The sequence below is a fragment of the Amblyomma maculatum genome, chromosome 4 (assembly GCF_055883805.1).
Source record: "Amblyomma maculatum isolate TAMU_Amacu chromosome 4, ASM5588380v1, whole genome shotgun sequence".
NCBI classification, from domain to species: Eukaryota; Metazoa; Arthropoda; class Arachnida; order Ixodida; family Ixodidae; genus Amblyomma; species Amblyomma maculatum.
This window is the reverse complement of record NC_139347.1, coordinates 83,461,932-83,475,986: the sequence shown is the minus strand read 5'-3', so window position 1 is coordinate 83,475,986 and position 14,055 is coordinate 83,461,932. Positions and strand designations below refer to the sequence as shown.

At 48.9% G+C, this 14,055-nt stretch overlaps 1 protein-coding gene across 2 annotated transcripts in view; it reads right to left on the bottom strand.

The window, feature by feature from the left end:
* Window positions 1-14,055, bottom strand: part of Ndf (Nucleosome-destabilizing factor) — a 107,498-nt gene that overhangs the window by 34,001 nt on the left and 59,442 nt on the right. The window lies entirely within an intron of this gene.

The following is a 14,055-nucleotide window of genomic DNA, read 5'->3' as shown; positions in this document are numbered from 1 at the left end:
TAAATCAAGGTCAACCAGCAGACCTGCTGAGAATGTGGAGCTGTGCACCATTTGTTTTGACTTGCTCTAGCCAGTGTGTCCCATTCTTTACTTGAAGATGTATATTAACCTCATCAGTTGCTCCATAAGCATTTCTCCTAAGCCAATGAAAAAATGGACAAGCTCAACTGATAAATATGTGTGAAGGTGAAGCCAGAGTGTAGTCAGTGGAATACAGGGCTGCTTGGTGGACAGCACGATAGCTTGCATTTTTTTTTATGCTGCATAAGCAACGCTGCTTTTGACCCCTGTGGTCTCTACTGAAGCAGTATTTTTGCTAGCTCAATACTATTTGTGTCTTGGGCTATGCCTGATCCCTGGGGATTCAGTTCTACCAGAGAGGCTTGAGTGCATGCCAGCAATGCAAGCTGCATGAGATGCAATATGTTTTCGAAAGCTCATGCTATAGTAGTAATAGTGCTAGATGGGCTTTATAAAACACATCAGACAAATATATGTCAAATGACGCACGAGGAGCACCAAGAATTTGAAACAGATATATATTCCATGGAGAGAGCAATGGCAAATGCCTGCTCAAGATGTGCATGTTTTAAAATTAAGAAAAAAATCTGGGTTTTCCCGTTACTGGCCTGCTGCAGAACGGGTTAGTAAATGAAGCCGGCAAGTCATAGGCCTTATGCGCCGTTACTTTTGTTTTTAATGCTCTGTGCTCTATGATTCAAGCCAAGCCTGTGTCTTAATAAGCTCTTACAACAGGTGAGATGATCAGAATGTTGTTGTTGATTGATGATTTGTGGTAACCATTTACGCTGATTTTCTAATAAATACATTATTTAAGAGTCACGCAGCACATGCCAACACAGTCACATTTAACTAGGCACGCTGCGTAGGCCGTCTGGTATTCCAACGGTTGCCGCGGTTTCATAACCTTGTCTGCCCTGCCGCTCGACAAGCAAACAACCCGTTAACAGTCGGCGTCCGGGGCTCAGCCACGTCTGCGCGACCAGCCATTCTCGCTAATATTACCGCATGCGCAGCCGCCGGCCCAGGCAGAGCGCGACCCCCCTCGGAGAATCTCGGATTGCGCCAGCCACCAGCATCGCCGTCACTGATGGTAGCACTAACGACGTAGGAAGTAGCGAGCGCAGCGACAGACGCGAACGCCGCCTTGGCTCGCGTCCAGCGCGCGCCAGAGTCGCGAGATGGACGAACGTCGGCGGCCTCGGCTACAAAAGCTCGCTGGCGCGGCCACCTTTGAACTTGCCCACTTCAAAAAGCCGGGCCGCGCGATCGCGTGGCTGCAGCGCCGGCACGCGTAACCGGACTGCGCAACTTCGCAGACGCATGGCAACGGCCAACGCACTGTCAAGTGCCCCGAAATGCTCAAGTGTTTAGTCGCCGCTGAGATCAGCTGCGGTGATGGAAACCAACCCTGGAGCAAAAAAGCATGAAATGCTAGCACAGTCATTTATTAGTTTGCACATTCCGGCGTGATTTTGCTTCCACAAATGTGCGAATCAGCCTTAGCTTAGCCCATAGGGTTTAACGTCCCAAAACGACTCAAGTCATGAGAGACGACAGTAGAGGACTCCGGAAATTCGCCTCGATTGAAAAGCGGGCGCTATGGCCGGGATCGAACCGAAATTCTCGGGTTCAGCAGTCGAGCCCTTCAAAAACACTGATGAGCCATCATACTCAAGTCTGCCAAGCGTTGCGACTACAAACAGATTGACTGCGCCCACATATTTGGCAGAGTTTGCGCAACGACACCCGGAACGAGCTGTCAAGTTCGTTTGACTATATAATGAAATCTCCAAAAAATGTGGCGCGGACAAGCGGGCCACAGCGACATATCCTTAACCAACAATAAATTTCATCTTGCTTTCCTTTCGCAATGCCGAATATTGCCGGTAGGGTGCCTCGATGCGCGCGCCCCCCTCCGCTGCTCCGCGCGCATCGAGGCACCCTAATTGCCGGGCGACAGAAGCTCCATTACCGTTTCCCTCTCCACTATTGTGCAGTTTGGAAAATGGGGTAGCCACCACCTGTGGCTAAGCTTGAGCCTAACCCATTACCTTTCTCTTCGAATCTTCCAGTGGCTCCCTCTTGAGTCGGTCATCGCAATGCTACAAAGCGCACTGCTGCGGTCGCCGCCGGTGCAGGACCTTTCTTCCTGCAGCAAAATTACGCTGCGCATTAGAGCCTCGGATATTCAAAGCAAAGCGCCGCTGCCCTTGTGCAGAGCGTTATCATTACAGCTCGAGAGATACAGTTCACGCCGATATCTGGGCAGCCACACACTGCGCTTGTCTGTGATATTTGCGGAAACTTTTCCTTGACCAGTCCGCGAAGGTCATCGGAATGCCGAGGGTGGATCCACGAGTAAAGGAAAGATGTGTGGCCACGCCTGAGCAGCTGCAATCTCACATAACACAGAGCAAAACAAGTCCCCACCAAGAGGTTGGACTTGCCTCGCTGGCTTCGTCGTCACAGCCCCTAGCGCTTCGCTACCATCGCACCGGTGCATAAAAAATACGCGGGATGGCGCCACATAGCATAGGGCGCCCCTAACTTGGTAAGGTGCCTCGATAGCGCTGCTACCGAGGCACCCTAACTTCGTAACAGCGATGCGTTCGAGCTACTGAAAACCAGCAACGACGATGTGCTTCGGATGTCTCCGAGTACTTATGTGGTATTTTCGACATGTCTACATGATGTACAGATACGACCAATGTAGTCAAAAACTACCTACTGTGTGACCCTTGGCACTGTGCTGCAACCACAGTCAAGCAGCCTACCTTTTTTTTTCTTTTTTTTTTTTTTTTTCATGGTGGAGCCTCGATTGCCACTTTTCCCAACTATTATCTGTTCCTTCAAAATTAGGTTCAGAGGTGTGCGCAGCTTTATTTTTTTCTTTCCTCGTTCCGGACAGCCGTCCGTACTTAACACGCAAATGACCTTGACAGCAGACGGACAAGCACGCAAAAAGAATAGGGAAGTTTCGGTGCGCGCGCATTCCGCTACGCAGCAGCGCGGCAAAGCGTCCAAACGCCGGGTGAACCGCGCGCGTCGTCCCCAAGGCAGCGTTCCGGCGAAACGTGCAGGTGTCACGCCTTTCAAAACAACGGTGGTCATCACAAGTCGCGTGACCCTGACGAGGCTTCTCAGCTGCGGCTGTCAACTGAGACTGTCTCATCATGAAGATATACGATTGCGAGCCCGAAAGAAAGAAAGAAAGAAAAAAAAAAAAACAGATTGTTAGCGGCGATTAATCTCCAGTAGCGTATTAATCTATAGCAGCCCAGTCCGACAACACAAAGCCTGTCTGTTTTAATGAGTTGGTCGAGCGTTATAAGCAGCGCGACAAGCGCAGGCAGAGAAAGTCGCTTGCGCGCTACTGTGCCTTCAGTTTGGCAAGCTGTCTGAAAAGTGCGCTCAAGACGAAAAAAAAAAAAAAAAAGTCCACTTTGACAGCCCGACAATGCCCTTCGACCAACGGACAACTAATCATGAAATGCCACTTGCAAGGGCAGATATTAAGTCAGAAAACGGTAAGCGGTACCGAGAGGCGTCGCTACATTCATTTAGACTGTTCGTGGAACATAGAAGCACTGTTAAGCAGTGCGGCAACGGACGTCCCCGCGTATGACGCAGTCAAACCATCGCCAAAGCTCAAAGTACGCCCAGGCCCCGACAGGCGGCGCCCGTGTTCTTTTGCACGCGTCGCGACGATCCCCACAGCCTTGCCCCAGATAGCGAGCCACCAAGCATTGCGACACGACGCCGACCAAAGGCACCGTTAGACGAGTTCGCTGAATTCCGACAAAACCGTGCCCACAAATAAAAGGCGGAATCGTGTCTGCGAAGCAAACAAGCGAAATTAGCACCGAGTGACGGACATGACTCGGTCCGCTTCCTTTCAAGTTACGCCGAGCAAAACTAAGGGTCCCGTTACCACCTTCCAGCCTCTTTATGCGGTTAATATCCGTAACAATGACGTAACAAACCAGCAACAATGAGACAGGGTCGCTCAAACTTGCGGCTATAAGAGAGTTGTATAAAGCTTTTATTTGTGCGTGAATGCCACACAGATGACCACAGTCCGCAAGAGTTCATTATTTTCGACTAACCTGGGAAGGTGGGCAAAAACGCACTGACAGGCGCTTTTTTCGGCCACTTTCAATGAAATGCGCCATTCAGTGTTGGAACTGACAACTTATGTCCCTGAAGAACATGTAATTTGAAACAGAAATTTCAGGTTTCGTTGCAGAAGTTCTTTTAGTAGCAGAAAAAAAAGAATGTTTCAAAGTAAAACTATACCTTAGCAGCACATGAAAAGGAAGAGATTTTAGCACAACTTTGGTTAAGGAAGTCAGCGAGTTCAGATTCTCGCTGTGATCGTGGTAAAACAAAAATAATCAACCTTCAATCGGAATTGCACGCGAAAATGTTCGTGACGTTCTAATTAATTCGTAAAGGTGGCGGTCCTAAGGTGTTTCGAGGCGTGTTTTTCCCAGAAAGCCGGACGCATCCCCTTAAGTTTTCAGAAACACGCAGGAATTTCCAAACGGTGCTCCTCCGCATGCTTACACGCGTGATGTAAATTTGATTGCTAGTGCTGACGCATTCCCATCGGTGCAATGACACGAGCGCGCAGAACCGGACGCGAGAAAAGCAGCTCTACGAGACACACCGGTGCGACCTGGCTCCGAAGCCTTTATTTCAAATCCGCTCTTTTCCTAAACCTGAATAAATAGAGCCCGAAGGAAAGTAGGGAGACGAAAACTGTGCAGTCGCAGTTGCGCCCGCTCAGCTGCAAGCCGTTTCCGTGCGCGCAGTGCATTTTGGGAACCGAACACGGCACGAACATCGGTGCCTATTCACATTATTCGTTAGCACATGGACTGCGTTCAGGGCCAAAGGCGGGCTGCACCATGACAATACGCAATGACGAGCCGCGCAGTGTTTGCTTCTATTTTCCGACCTCCAACGAGCGCAGTTAGTTCAGTCGTTCAGTCGTGTCCGACTCTTCGTGACCCTATGGACCATGTCACGCCACGCTTTCCGGTCTCTCACTATCTTCCTAACATCACATAACTTCATCTGCAGTGCCTCGAGGATGCCATCTAACCATCGCGTTCGCTGCCTACTCCTTCTCCGGCGACCCTCAACCTTTCCCAACACCAAATCTCTCTCCAGCGACTCCTCTCTTCTCATCAGATGACCAAAGTAGCTGAGCTTTAACTTTAGAATTTGACCCTCCAATGAGCAGGGTCAGGGTCAAACGAGCGCAGAACGGTTTGGTAAAGCGTTTTTTGGTAAAAAGAGTTTGGTAAAGCACCAACGTCCGCGACTTCCGTGTACGTTGTTCGAGACTTGGAACGGAAACGCGCGGCACAACTCAAATTACATTTTTATTTTTACAAACTATGTTCGATACTTCCGTACTTCTAATTAAACTATGTTCAATACTTCCATACTTCCAATTTTGTGACAGTCCTAAAGGCAGCGCACAGTCAACATTCGAATGCATTGGCTTCAGGTTCGTTCAGGCGAAAGTTATTCAATGACCTTTTGACGAAGGGGTAGCGCAAAGTGGGCATGCAGCAGAATGCAGCGGTATTCTGTAGCGCTAGCGCAAATGGCGCAGCTGTTCCACCACTGATAGCCGCCTATCGATATTGAGCAAAGCCACCCCCAACCCCTTCCCCTTGCACACAGACACATCTTTATCTCACATACTGTTATTTATCTCTGGCAATAAAGAGGAGAAAACGGTACAGCAGCCCATTTCGCAGATCGACTTTAGCAAAAACAGTTCATCAACCAACCAGTGCTGCCCACCACAGATAGATAACTTTTTTTTTTTTTTTGCATCACCAGCCAGAAACCCAGAGGCGAAGACCCGATATCTTATCTCGAGATAGGGAGGACAAAACGGAGTCCTTAAGTGCACCTTTCTGCGCTAGCACGTCAAGGGCAGATAAAGAACGCTCTATGGACATTTTCACGGCGAATCGCGGCGACAGTATAGAGAAGCAAAACAGGTACTGCTCAGGGCAAAGTGAAGCCAGGGCCTGGAAAAACCCGAGCGTCGGAACACAGATTGCAACTATTTACACGCGTGGGTAAAAATCGTTCTGTAGGGCCCCAGCGACAATGCGTGGGTATCGGGAGTGTTTGACGCTACTTAAAGCGAAAAAAAAAAAAAAAAAAAAAAAAAAAAACTGGGAGCAAACGACGGGAGCTCAAAGCCGAGTCAATAGGCGCGGGCTACACGCAAACTTTGCACAAAAACAATCGGCAAACAGACCGCAGCTAAGCGACGCCGAGCCTGCGCCTCAACACAGCTGCTTCCGCTGGCTGCAGAAGCAAGCACGCTGCCGCAGCCAGTGTACCGGAAACATAGACAAAGCCACGATAAATATGAAGTTGATTAAATTACGTCACTTTCTCTCCAATAACAGTAACGAGACTCTAGCGATCAATAATGATTTCGTATTCTTTCTTGCAAAAAAAAAAAAAAAAAACCCGAAAGAAAGCATTCTTGGCCGGCTACGCTTAAAGCGACTGCCTCCATATTGTTCTTGGCCGCACAGACGTCCACACACTTGCGAACGGCGCACGACTGAGTCATAAGAGGGTGGTGGACCCAAGGCTCAAAACACAACGTTGAGTCTGCATCACACGACTGCGGTTTACCTTCATGGCTCAAACAGCTGCACCGATCGAGCCCGGCAGGCAGCGAATGTAACAAACGCAAAACAAAGCGCGTCACTCGAGCGTATATACAAGCGTACACGTAGGCGCCTATGCGCGACTTCCTCATTAATACCGCCTGAAACCGGCCGCCGCCGGCACCGTCGAACGCAACCAATACGAAAAAGACTGCGCTGCGTGTAGTCGGATAAAAACTCGCCCGCGATGCTGCATCGACTTCCGCAGCCTGATGAGGAGAGGGGCAGCCCCGGTACCGAACATTCAGTCTCGTGCACCGTGTCCGACTACAGCGAAATCTCGATTTAACGAAGATATCTTGATCCCCCTTCGACGACCATAGCGTCCAATGCATTAACTCGAAATAGCGAAACCAATTCCATGGTCTGTCCCGATTTAGCGAAACGAAAAAAAAAATATATATATATATATATCATCAGCCTGACTATACCCACTGCAGGGCGAAGGCCTCTCCCATATTTCTCCACTTAACCCGGTTCTGTGCTAGCTGCATCCGCTTGACCCCTGCGAACTTCTTAATCTCATCCGCCCACCTAACTTTCTGCCGCCCCCTGCTACGCTTTCCTTCTCTTGGAATCCAGTTTGTTACCCTAAGCGACCATCGGTTATCCTCTCTTCGCACTACATGTCCTGCCCATGTCCATTTCTTCTTCTTAATTTCCACTAGAATGTCGGTAACTTGAGTTATTTCTCTGACCCACTCGGCACGCTTCCTATCTCTTAATGTTACCCCTACCATTTTTCGTTCCATAGCCCTCTATGGAACGGCTATATATATATATAAAGGTGAAAAGTTAATTTTCGCCTGTTTTATAGAGAACGCCCCCCCAAAAAGTGAATGCGAGCCAACGGTAATATCGCGGAGCGCCTTCGTTCCGCTTTTAAAAAAAGTGCCGTGCAAAGCGAGATTCATAGTTTTGAATTAAATTCGAGCCAGGTGGGGGTGCCTTCTATCTGCTGCGGCAGTTTGCCGAAACACACTAGGGGACGAGATACGTGCACTTCAAACTTGAAAGGAATTCTTGCGGCCGTTGCCTACAAGTAAACGTCACCGGCTTCTTTGCTGGGAGATTAATGTGCAGTCCCCCGGGACTCTTCTTGTTGAGTCTGAGGTAACAAATTTTGTTGCTTCTTTTCATACTCTCCAGTGGTATAGGTTGTTTCCACGGGCCACAAATTACGGTTTGCCAATATGATGCTGTGGTAGCCGCTACAGAATATAATCTAATGTATCGAATTAAATGACCGAGACATGCATCGCTCAATTTAACGAAATAATTACTAGCTCCCTTCTAATTCGTTAAATATTGTTGTAACTGTACCTCGGGGAGCGTATTGGACGGAGTTCTCGTGAGATAGCGAGCACCAGCTTATCGCAAGGAAGCAGGACTGCGCAAATCTTATATCCCGAAGCTCAGCGAGACACCTGCGTGCGTTCTTTTGAGGTGAAAAGAGCTTCCACGTACAGCGAGCGCTTCGCCGACGGGTGCGTCTAAATTTAGGATAACCGTCTGGCTCCAATGTCGACGATCTTCAAGTTCTTTCTCGGCACCCATTTGAAAAATGGGAAAACATTTAAGAATGGCCGAAAAATAAACGCAACACAGAGAACGAGTGTCAAGCAGGACCAATGACTGCGTACATGCAATGCGAAATGTGACAGCAGCTCTTCAGGAATCTTAGTGTTAAGATATGCTCCAAAGAAATCCCACCAAATACAATAATAAAAGTGCGACTAGCTCATTCACACGCCATCAATTGCACTGCTCCTAACCGCGGTTCGAGCGAACGAAATCAGCTGTGGCCGCGACGCCGGACGGCCGTGTTGTAGATGCAGGCTGATCCATCCCACTCTCTCTCACACACGCGCGTGCGGGCTCTTGGCGTAGAATATTGACATTTTCTCACAATGCAGCAACGTGTGGCAGGGTCATGAAGCCATGAAGCACACACTCAAGTCACGCGATCATTATATATACTGTCAACACATTGAGATGGTCAATTATCTCGGAGGCTGGGGGGGGGGGGGGGGGGGGGGGACATCGTAAAACAGAAATGCAGGAAGGAGCGATACTCCCCGTAGAGCGGCGCCACTGTGGCGAGGCAGTGCGGGCGACGAAGGCCGCGCAGCAGCATCGGGATCGGCGTCAGCGACAAAGCAACGGGAGCAGACCTTCAACTGCCACCTCGGACGAGAACAGCACTACAGGAAGGACGAACAGCAGCGTCTGTGCGCGTCAGCGCTGAGCAAGCGCCGCCTCCGCTTAAGATTTGCGACCGATGGCGGATTTTAAGTTGTGGCCTAAATACTAAGGCGCATATTTTTCTATAAATTTTTCTCCTTAACAGGGCGACAAAGGGAGGGGGAGAAAGAACTAAGCACGCAAGTAGACTGAAGTACGATGCACTGCTCGGTGATCGGAAGGCGCATGAAGCCCGCCCAACAAACCCATCAACAAAAAACACAGCCCCAGAAGCGAGCTTCGACCTTCGCACAGCCGAAACAAGTACACAGTATACGTCTCGCGAAATTACCTCTGTATTGCGGGAGAAAGTGCATGGCACTAAACAGGGCCCACGGCTCCCGACAAGCAACGGTAGATGTGGTCGGCATCACGTACACACGCACATTGTACGTAGAGAGAGATGGATGTGCAGGCGGGAGCATCCCACTGCTTTCGAGAGTGTTAAAATTGCTACTTGTTAAAATGGTGCAGGTATCTTGCCGCGGAGAGAAAATAGTACACTATTTCATTTCGCTTCACCACACGTTCACCAAGCTGCAGAGAAGCGAACGTGGGCCCTACACCTCCTGCGAAACACGACGCAGGTCCCCGCAAGCTGAACGAAGTAGCCAGAAAGGGCACTTCCTTCCTCTGGCCGCATCCTGCCGCGATATGAAGAGTTTAGAAAACTGTCTTGACGCATCTCTAGCGTAGCATCGCTCGAATTGCCGGTGCCAGGAAGCGCACGTCAACGATACACAGAGAAATAGGGGGACTTCGTTTCCTCTCTAGGAGGAGCTATATGCCGTCGTCCTCTTCCCCTGGTGCGCGTGACGAGGCGTCAAACGTGTTTACACCCCACCTGTCCGCCGCCTGCCAACAGTGTAGCAGTGCACACACTGTTTGCAAACACGGCGCAGTTAGGGCCCGGACACGAGGCGTATTGCGTATCCGCGTTCAGGCGCGTCGTTCAGCTCATTACGCGCGGCGCTTCGCCTCGGGATGTTGGTAACGGCATGGCACGCTTAATTAACGTGTTTTCACTTCCCAACGCCCCCCGCAGCTTGGCTTCGTGGCAAAGCCGTAATGCAGGCCCGCACAGGGGACTCATTTCGACCATCAAGATTCCTTCAACCACCTCTCATCTGGCTGAGCAGGGAATTAGAACAGCGCTGTGCACAACCGGGAAGCTCCACAGAGGCATGTGTTTGTAGGTGGATGCTGAAACGAACTGCAGCAACGACAGGGACAGAGGGCGACACGGTTCCAAAGAGATGTGCCAAACCAGCTGCCATTACAACTGAAACGTATTTTCGGAAAAAAAGGAAGAAAGGAGAGAGAGGTTATAGCAAGGAACGATAACGACAAAAGACACAGACATCGTATTTGCAAAAACACCCAGTATAACAGGCGTTGTTTTATGAGCTACTTCATTTTAAAAATCGGTCCTTTTGTGCTTGTCAGTTTCGACTTTAGACTAGTTTTAAGGTTCATTTCGCGGCGGCAACTTCCAAATGAAAAGCAAGCACAAAAAAAAAAAAAAAAAAAAAAAAAAGCAGGCCGAGGAAGATATCCGCGCTCCCTACCCATAGTGCGCTGCGTGGGCACCGCCTCCAATAGGTCTGCTGGCAGCAATGATGCAATTTATTATATACGACAGCATGAAAATCAGACGCGCCTTTTCCTTGCATCCTCTTCGTGTTTACCCCCCCCCCCCCCCCCCTTCTAGTACAAGAATCCCCGCTGCGCTTCCATCGATGGCGCCCAGAGAGGAGAAAGGAGAGAGAGCTCAAGAGCAGCACTTTCCTTTGAGGAAAAACCCGCACATGACTAATAAATGGTCAACAGAAAATACGAGCAGATTGTCCTTCGGGCAGTTCGGGACCGCCATCACACACGCTGCGAGCAAAGGTGCTCGCTTTCATCCACACCTGGAGTCTCCCGATAATGTACGCGCAGACCGTGGCACAGCTGCGCATTTCTGCATCCAGTATATATGTTTCATTTAAAAGAAAACGCACTGAAAAAAAAAAAAAAAAAAGGCAGCGCGTGACGCGGAGGAGCTATAGCAAAAACACCGTGCAGGAAGGCGTGTGGCGTGGGTTAAATTAAAAACGCCGGGAATAAAGCTTGAAGTGCTTTTGCGATAAAAAAAGAAAAAAAAAAGAAAAAAAAAAAGAAAAAGTCAACCAATGCTGGGAAGCTGCAGGGCGAAAAAGAAACAAAGGACGAGGCTCGGTGTTCGTGGTTCATCTTTGCACTGCACGCATTAACAGTTGAAACTTATCTCTGCACGGCTTCGTCGACGCACATCGACAACTGCGCGCGCCAGCGACATAGTCTTCCTTCTACGACTGAAAAAAAAAAAAAAAATCTTTTCACAGCAGCGAGACAGAGCGGAATGCGAAGGAAGTCCTCGTTTGAAAATACTGTTTTAGCAGTAAATTCTGAACACGCGGTTATCACATTCAGCTTAAATATCCTGAATTGCAAGTTCGGCAGCGCACCGGCCCGCAGGATCGTAGATACAAGGTACAGCAACTATGACCGCTTCGTAATGTATCCACACTTGCTAAAACTTGACGCAGCTCTATACAAGGACCTATAAGTAATCTAAAATTGCCCCCATCTCACCACTGCATCGCCTTTCCCGCTAACACCACCCGAAACGCCGTTCATTCTCGGCATGCATGCACCACATCGCTGTGTGTAATTTGCGGAGGACCCAGATACCTACGCAGCCTACTCGTTTACGTCGCCTTCGTAACGCGCGTTTACCTCGACGACCGTCCCTAGCGAAATGTCCGATAACGGCGCAGCGCGCTGGAAAAGAGGAAGTTCGCATCAGGCAACAAGTACACAAGCCCTAAGCGTTTGCAGACAAAAGTGCGCAGCAATTACCCCGCGGCGTTCCAGACACCACCTGCCGCAAGGTAGGCGACAGCGAGCCCGGGGCCGACCGACCAGCAGCTGACTCACTGCCAGCCACGCACTGAGGACGACTAAGCGGGGACATGGGGAGACGCGCGCCAACATCGGGTTATACGCAGCGGTTTCGGCACCTCCCGGGCAGCAGTGCGAGCCCGGGGCCCGTCGCATTGCACAACATCGCGCGGCAGACAACTGAGTCAGCGCGTCTGCGCCGCTGCATGCCACGAGGTGGCACCGCGACTGCTGCACCACTAACTGGGGAACCGCGCGGTGCTCTGAAATTATGTCGCCGCGGTCGGAGCTCGATTACAGAGCGGAAAAAAAGTCAAAACACCGAAAAAGCAGGCAGCGAGGCCAAGTTCCTCCTCTTCGTCGCAAATTGCCGCGTGTGCGCAACGGCGGGCATTACGCAAAAACGCAGTATAGTGCTGGCAGGTGCGGCGGAGAGGCCAGATTAGGAGAGGGAGAAGACAAATGCTTTCCGGATAGAGAACGCACACTCTCATCAGGACGGCGCCGGCAATCTCGGCGAATCAGACGGCGACGTCAGAACTGCGTCTGTCGCTGTGTGCACGTCGACGAGGAAGGCGACCCGATCAGGGGCAGCGAAATAAAGAGGGAATAAAGTTCTCAACGTCCGCCCGCGAAGTCAGCTTACGAGACCGAGTGGCACAACAACGTCAACTCTCGGGTGCTCCCTTCCCGCGAAACTATTAAACGAGCCCGAATGAACTCTCGCTTCCCCCGCGGCAGTTGCCAGTTTCATCATTGGGGCTTATCGAGACAGATGCTGCACAGCGCTCGGCTGTGCTCCCCTCGGACTGCAGTATGCAACACATACATTGCATACAATAGTCGAGAAGCTATACTGGCCAGCAGCGTGTAACGTGCGTCTGTTAACGAAGTACCAGTAGCCCGAAATGCGAATGCACCGCCGCGAGCAGCAAGGAAGAAGCCACTATTTCGTGGACTATGGCGAATATGCTTACACTGCAATGAGGCTAGTAGTACATACCGGCCTAACCCGAATTATAACTACACTTAGGGGGGAAAAAAATGCGCGAAAAAGAGAAGGGGAGGGGGGGGGGGGGGGTCGAACCGCAGAGCTTTGAGCGGAAGACGACGACATGCAACCATCGAGTAAAATTTTTTTTATTGCCAGTGTCAAGAACAAATATAGGACTTTTCAGATACTTTTAATGTAGTGACAAGTTATACGCTTTCACTATATTTCCTCAGCCGTTGCAAGGACCACCTGCAGTGCAACTTTCCTCACCAAACTTCCTTTTCGGTCTTAAATAATGTAGGCTCATTCACTTACGAATCCATCATTTGGGTGTACAAACATTGTCATGCGACCCTGACAATGCATTTTGTTTTTGTTGTTTTGCAAATGAGTGCACGGTGCTCCGGACACAGAGTATGCTAGTTATGAAGGAGACCGCAGTTTTAACCCCAACGTCATTCGGATAGCGACGGGATCCTCGGCCTCCAAGGTGCCTCCTTTCGTCCGTCTTAGAAGGCCCTTGACACACAGACTCGCGGCGAGGAAAGCGTTTCTCTCCTTTCTCAACCGTGCACGTGATCGACGGCGCGATTTCGCTACTGCCGCCGCATGTGACTGAGCCTACGTGACAGGGCGTGACCCCTACGGTCTCTAATGAGTCGCGTCCCGGTCGTTCCCCGCAGAGGCAAGATCCTTCTCGTGGACCCCTGCATTCGGCCCACCTAGGAGTGCCGCGTGCTTGGCATTAAAAAAAAAAAAAAAAAAAAAAAATCACAACGCCTTAAATTACGAACTATCCCTATATATATATATATATATATATATATATATATATATATATATATATATATATATATATATATATATATATATATATATATATATATATATATATATATATATATATATATATATATATATATATATATATATATATATATATATATATATATATATATATATATATATATATATATATATATATATATATATATATATATATATATATATATATATATATATATATATATATATATATATATATATATATATATATATATATATATATATATATATATATATATATATATATATATATATATATATATATATATATATATATATATATATATATATATATATATATATATATAT